Genomic DNA, 6,405 nt, shown 5'->3' with positions numbered 1-6,405 from the left:
CCAATTCATCTGACCCTTAAGAATAGTATTGAAGCTCTACAGTTTCTATATTTATTTATTTTATGTTCCCACTGCTCCATGAAACATGCTTATAAAAATATTGCCATGTACCATAAAGCCTTCATATTAAAAGGACATTCTAAATGGTTTCATCTTTAACATGTTTCTGTCACTCAAATTGGAAAACTTTATGCCAGTTCCTTTCCAAGCTGTTAAAGATTAGCTTGATGTAGATAAGGCTATTCCCCAAACTCATTATCTGCCTTCCAAATGCACCTTAAGGACTCCTTAATAAAGTCAAGGTTACATGAAGAGTATTTTACTGAAAAGCAGTGAATGACTATTAATAAGTCTGCATTACAGATGAGTTATGTTTCCCTGTCTCTCTCCTTTACAAAGGATGCTCTTTCCTTCTCATCAGTTTCTTTAAACAAGGAAATGACCTCTTAATCTTACATCATCAGTGAACTGCTGGACATACTGGCTAGAACTAGGTAAAATTTTTGTTGTCAGCTTGTAATTAACTATAGGCCATGCTATAAAAACCACATTGATGTCTTTCATGTCTACATCACCCCCAAATCAAAACTCCTCCACACTCCACCTTCTCCCCTCTGCTAATGCTAGTATATTATATATGTACACGCACACACGCGCGCACACACACACACACACACAACTTTCCTAAAATAGAAAACCAATGCCCCCCATCTATTATGTATTCATTGTAGCTCAAATAAAATTCCTGTCACTATAATTGATGTAGTAGGTGTTTCTCAAGATCTGAGGGGTATAAAGGCATACCAGTATTATTTTATTTAGTAACTCTATTACCATTCCTTCCCCTATGGAAGTGGAATTCCATCCCTTATTCTTTTTTTTAATATTTTTTGTTCATTTTTATTTACTTATTTGAGAATGACAGAGAGAGAGGGAGAGAGAGACAGATAGAGAGAGAATGGGCGCGCCAGGGCTTCCAGCCACTGCAAACGAACTCCAGACGCATGCGCCCCCTGCTGCATCTGGCTAATGTGGGTCTTGGAGAATAGAGCCTCGAACCGAGGTCCTTAGGCTTCACAGGCAAGAGCTTAACCACTAAGCCATCTCTCCAGCCCCCCTTATTCTTTTTAAGTGATTATTTTTCATGAGCTCTACACCATCACTACCACACACAGTGAATGTCTAGTGCTACCTATGTAAGGATTATTTCATTCTTTTTCTTCTTATCTCCTCCATTTCTCTTGCTTAATTCACCCCATTCAAAATCTCCATATTATTTAGGATGTGGCTTCATTCATTTATACAACAACAGCAAGGACAGCTTATCATGTAAGATTTGTTCATAGTGGGATTTTCACTAGTTTGCTTGTATCAAGCACATCAAAATTGCATGCAAGTAGTCAGGTGTGGTGGCACACAACTTTTATCCCAGCACTGGGGAGGTAGAGGGAGGAGGATGGCCATGAGTTTGAGGCTACCCTGAGATTACATAGTGAATTCCAGGTCAGCCTGGGCCAGAGTGAGACACTACCTTGAAAAAAAAAAAAAATTGCATGCAAACCTTTTCATGTTTGCTAAGAGAGATGCATGTTTATCAGTTTACTCCTTTCTGACACACCTCATCAAGAGTCCAATAATTTCTTCCAAAGTTAAGCTGGGGATTGTCTCAGCACTGTCTTCTCAAAAGTGATTTCTCCAGTTTTTCTGATGTAAATAAAATTAAAATAGAGTGCATGTAGATCATCTATATTTATTAATTATTCTAACATCAAGCTAAAATTACAAACTGCAGGGTGTGATCAAACTCATAGTGGGCTTGCAGGGTCAATACCATAATGGAGCATTCAGAGGCTGCATCCTCTTGGCTCCTGGGAATTATTGTATTCCTAATAACACAGCTCCAGACTGTGAAATATGAGCAGATGGAAGCCTTTTTCCCTGGACCACACCTTCTTAATACCTACTCGTTAGTGTCCTCCCAAATTTAGAGCTCCATGAGCATCCACAGCTCTTCTGGGGTTGGAGGAAACAGAGCTGGCTGGAAAGTGAAGAGCTAGAGTGTATCTTCGAGTCCCTTCCTCAGACACCTGTTGTTCTCCCAAAGGAGATGGACCTTACCCTTGCCAGCCATCCGGTGTGGCTCATGGCTGACAGAGTGAAGCATACAAAAGAGAAAAGCACAGAAGCCAAAGGCCAAGGAGACAACTGCAAGCCAATGAGGTCCCGACTCCTGTCCTCTGGGAGTGTCTGGATCATGGTGTCCCCAAGGTGACTGCTCCAGATGGTCATCAAATGCCTAATGCCTGAGGGGTGATCAGTCTGTGCTGAGCCATTAATAATGCCCCTCCCATTTACAAGGAGACTTAAGGGGCAGAGGTTGCAGATAAACCTAAAACTGAGAGCCCTTAAAAGTTGTTATGTACAAGAGAATCATAAAAGCAGATCATGGAAGACTCTATCAATAACATTTTATACATTTTAAATTAGAAATCATAGTTGTATCTTTGAACTTCCATTACCAGACTTCATTTTCTGTGCACAGCCTGTATCTTTCTCTGGCTCCTGGATCACTGGGAGACTTGGTTTTGTGTATCAAAGTTCATTTTAAAAATTAATCAGTATACATATGGCCTGTGTTATTTTGATTTTAAAATTCAGAATTCTCAGTTTCCAACTTGCAAATCCATCAAGGGTCCTGAGTCCAACCTCTAGGAGCCAGATTTTCTTTTAGGCTCAAAGCTGGCTTTGTAACCTACCTGGACTACCTCAATGAAGAGGCCTGGTTGTACAGAGGACAAGGAAATGATAATCAGGTAGAAAAAGTATTTCTGAAATTGTAAACCTATGTATATAAAGTCACAGTATATGTGATTAGTATACAGAAAGCTATGTATGTATGTATGTATGTATGTATGAATACAGAACTATAGACAACCTGATCTGATTTAATAAGGGAGGCACCTTATATATTATTAGGATCATTACTGTGAGCTGGGCATTCTTCTTTTGCTTAGAGAGGAAATCAAGCTATTCAGAATTCAGGTCACCCTGGAGATACTTGATGCTCAACTGCATTTGTAAGATAAAGCAAGTGAAAACTATATTAGGCATATTTTTAGGCACCACTAAAATTTGGTTTAATTATTCATGCATATATAACTATACAGATTTGCATGTAAATTTGGATATATGTACCCTCTTAGTACATATATGTTGTATATATACATACACTCTGTAAAGGGTGAAGTGAATCATTAGGACACCTATGTCAGATATTTGTTAAATACTTAAAATGCAGGGCTAGAGGGATGGCTTAGTGGTTAAGGTGTTTGCCTGCAAAGCCAAAGGAACCTGGTTCAATTTCCCAGATGCACAAAGGGGCACACACATGTGGAGTTAGTTTGCAGTGGCTGGAATCCTTGGCACACCCATTCACGCTCTCTCTCCCTGCATCGTTCTTTGTCAAATAAATAAATAAAAATAAAAATTAAAATTAAATTAAATACTTATGCAATTTAATAATACTTTTTTTTCTTTTAGTAAGCTTCTAATTATGTTATTACTAATAAGTTATTATAATAAAAGTAAAATATTATCAAAACTTATAGATATGAAAACTGAATCAAACATAAATAGTTTTTAAAATTTAAAATGCTAGTTTTCATGGCTGATGAGATGGCTCATCAAGTAAGAAAGTTTATAGAACAAGAATGAGAACCTGAGTTTAATCCTTAAATCTTAAGCACCCATGTTAAAAAGGAAAGTAAAAGAGGTGGGTGTGGTTGGGAATGTCTGTAACCTCAGATCCGAGGGGTGGTAAAGAGAGGCAATTCTCTGGGGTTCCCTGTTCAGATAGTACAACGTAAAATGGGGAAACTCCAGTAATAGAATCCTTTCAAGGACATAACATACGAGCAATAGAGGAGGCACCTGATAACTTCCTCTGGCTACACAACACCCTCCACATGTGTGCATGCACATGCATAGAAAAGTCACTTTATAAAGTATTTTCCAGTGCTAAAAATAAATGCACTTTTAGTTGCAGTAATATTTACACTCAATAAAATGCATAATACTTACATGTACAGTTTAATGAGTTATTTTGCCTGCATATACTTTAGTAACCACCAGACAACATGAGAGGCATAGCATTCTGTTACCTTAGGAGTGTTCCGGAGTCCTAGCAATTCTCAAAATTCATGGGCAGCAACTGTTTAAATTTCTATCATCAGAGTTCATTATGCTTTCTTCTAGAATTCCATGTAAAGATTTTTTCATTGTTTGTTTGTATAGCTGCAATCAACATACCTGACAGAGCATCGTAAGGACTAGAAAGATTTATGTTGGCTCTCTATTTTAGCAATGTCATCTCCATGGTCAGGAGGGCATGATGGAACAGATCTGTGCACACCATTGAAACCAGAGAAGGAATATAGAAAGGAGATCAAAGTAAGATATAGCCCCAAAGATATCTCCCAATGATTTATGAGCCCCATCTACTACCTTTCACCACCTCCCCAAATTGCCATCTTATTATTAAATTATTCCTTCGATCAACTGGATGGAACATAAGATTCTCCTACCTCAGCCTCCCTAGTGCTAGGATTCCAGGTATGTACCACCACACTAGATTTATTTAGGACTCATAAAGATGCTTATACATGTACTACTATAGCTGTTTTTTTTTTTTTTTCTGAACTCATTCTTTTTATTCTCAACATTATGATATCTTTAAATGCTTTCTGTTGTAAACATCTTTGTACAAGGCTGGGTAGATGGCTTAGTGGTTAAGGTGCTTGCCTGCCAACCCTAAGGACTCCTGTTCTACTCTCCAGGTCCCACGTAAGCCCAATGCACAGTGATGCTAGCAAGCAAGGTCGCACATAGGCATAGGGCAACACACATGTCTGGAGTTTTGATTGCAGTAGCTGGAGGTCTTGGCATGCCAATTCTCTCTCTCTCTTTCTATCTCATATAAAAAGGCCAGTCTGTTGGGTTTGCCTTGACAAAATTAATAATTTTAAAAAGTGGTGCTGGAGAGATGGCTTAGCAGTTTAGCACGTTCCTGAGAAGCCTAAGGACCCGGATTCAAGGCTCATTTCCCCAGGACCCATATTAGCCAGATGCACAAGAGGGCACACATGTCTGGAGTTCCTTTGCAATGGCTGGAGGCTCTGGAGTGCCCATTCTCTCCCTCCCTCCCTCTCTCTCTCTCTCTCTCTCTCTCTCTCTCTCTCTCTTTCTCTCTCTGTCTGTCACTTTCAAATAAATAAAAAAAAAATTTAAAAATATTTTTTAAAAACTGGGGAAAATGTCTTCTCATCATGTTTTAGCCACACCATGTATGTTGCTTCTACACTTCTCTATTTCAATTCTCTGATTCTATATGTTTTAGGGTTATTTTGTACATGTAGTTTTTTTTTTTAAGTCTATTTCTAATGTCTGTTTCTTAATGGAGTGTTCATTTGGAATTAATATAAACATCAATGTTTTGATCAACCCTGGTGCCATGAAGTCTTCCTCATACTTATCTCAGTTCTTTTATTCCTTCTTTTGGGTAAATTGGGAATAAGTTTTAAATTTCATTTTTTAAAAATATTGTTTGCACTACTTTCTTTGATTGCTTTTGTGATTCCATCACTTTAAAGGAATATCTTCATATAATGTTATGATAACATTACTTTTACAGCAATGTCCACATTCTGCAATTATAATTGGATTTTAATTTCTTTCCTTTCTTTGTTCACTTGCTGTCTTATTTTCACTGTTATAAGTTCTATAATATCTTATTACTTTTTTAAACAACCATGGCTTTTTAAAAAATATATGTATAGGGCTGGAGGGATGGCTTAACAGTTAAGGCATTTGACTGCAAAGCCAAAGATCCCATGTTTGATTCCCCAGGACCCACGTTAGCCAGACAAACAAGGGGATGTATGCGTCTGGAGTTCATTTGCTGTTGCTGGAGGCCCTGGCACACCCATTCTCCACCCCCCCTTTCTCTGGCAGGTAAATAAATAAATAAATAAAATATATACATATAATATAAAGTGAAGGTTTCCCCAAATATGTATTCTTGTGAGTTGAATATGAAATACTCTCCATTGATTCATGTTTTTGAATTATCAATAATCATGTCTCAGATAAACCTCATTGGTTACGATACTGCCCCTGCACAAAATGTGGTTCCTGTTTTTGAACATTAAGCCCCAGCTGGGTGTGCTGTTCTAAAATAATGTAGAGCTTTGGTGAAGTAGAGTCTCACTGTAGGAATAAGCCCCAGTGGGACAGACCTCACTTGCTGTATTCTCGCTTCCTGATGGCTGACTCATCAGCATTTTTAGTCCTTCCTCATCATCCCTTCTTAAACTATGAGCAAAAGAAACACTTCTTTAATTTGCCAGG

At 38.1% G+C, this 6,405-nt stretch overlaps 1 pseudogene; it reads right to left on the bottom strand.

Moving 5' to 3' along the window:
- Positions 1 to 6,030: 6,030 nt before the first annotated feature.
- On the bottom strand, positions 6,031 to 6,183 carry LOC123459603 (annotated as a pseudogene).
- Between the last annotated feature and the right edge of the window lie 222 nt (positions 6,184 to 6,405).

Source organism: Jaculus jaculus, chromosome 3 (assembly GCF_020740685.1).
Source record: "Jaculus jaculus isolate mJacJac1 chromosome 3, mJacJac1.mat.Y.cur, whole genome shotgun sequence".
NCBI lineage: Eukaryota > Metazoa > Chordata > Mammalia > Rodentia > Dipodidae > Jaculus > Jaculus jaculus.
This window is presented reverse-complemented; position numbering and strand designations above follow the sequence as displayed.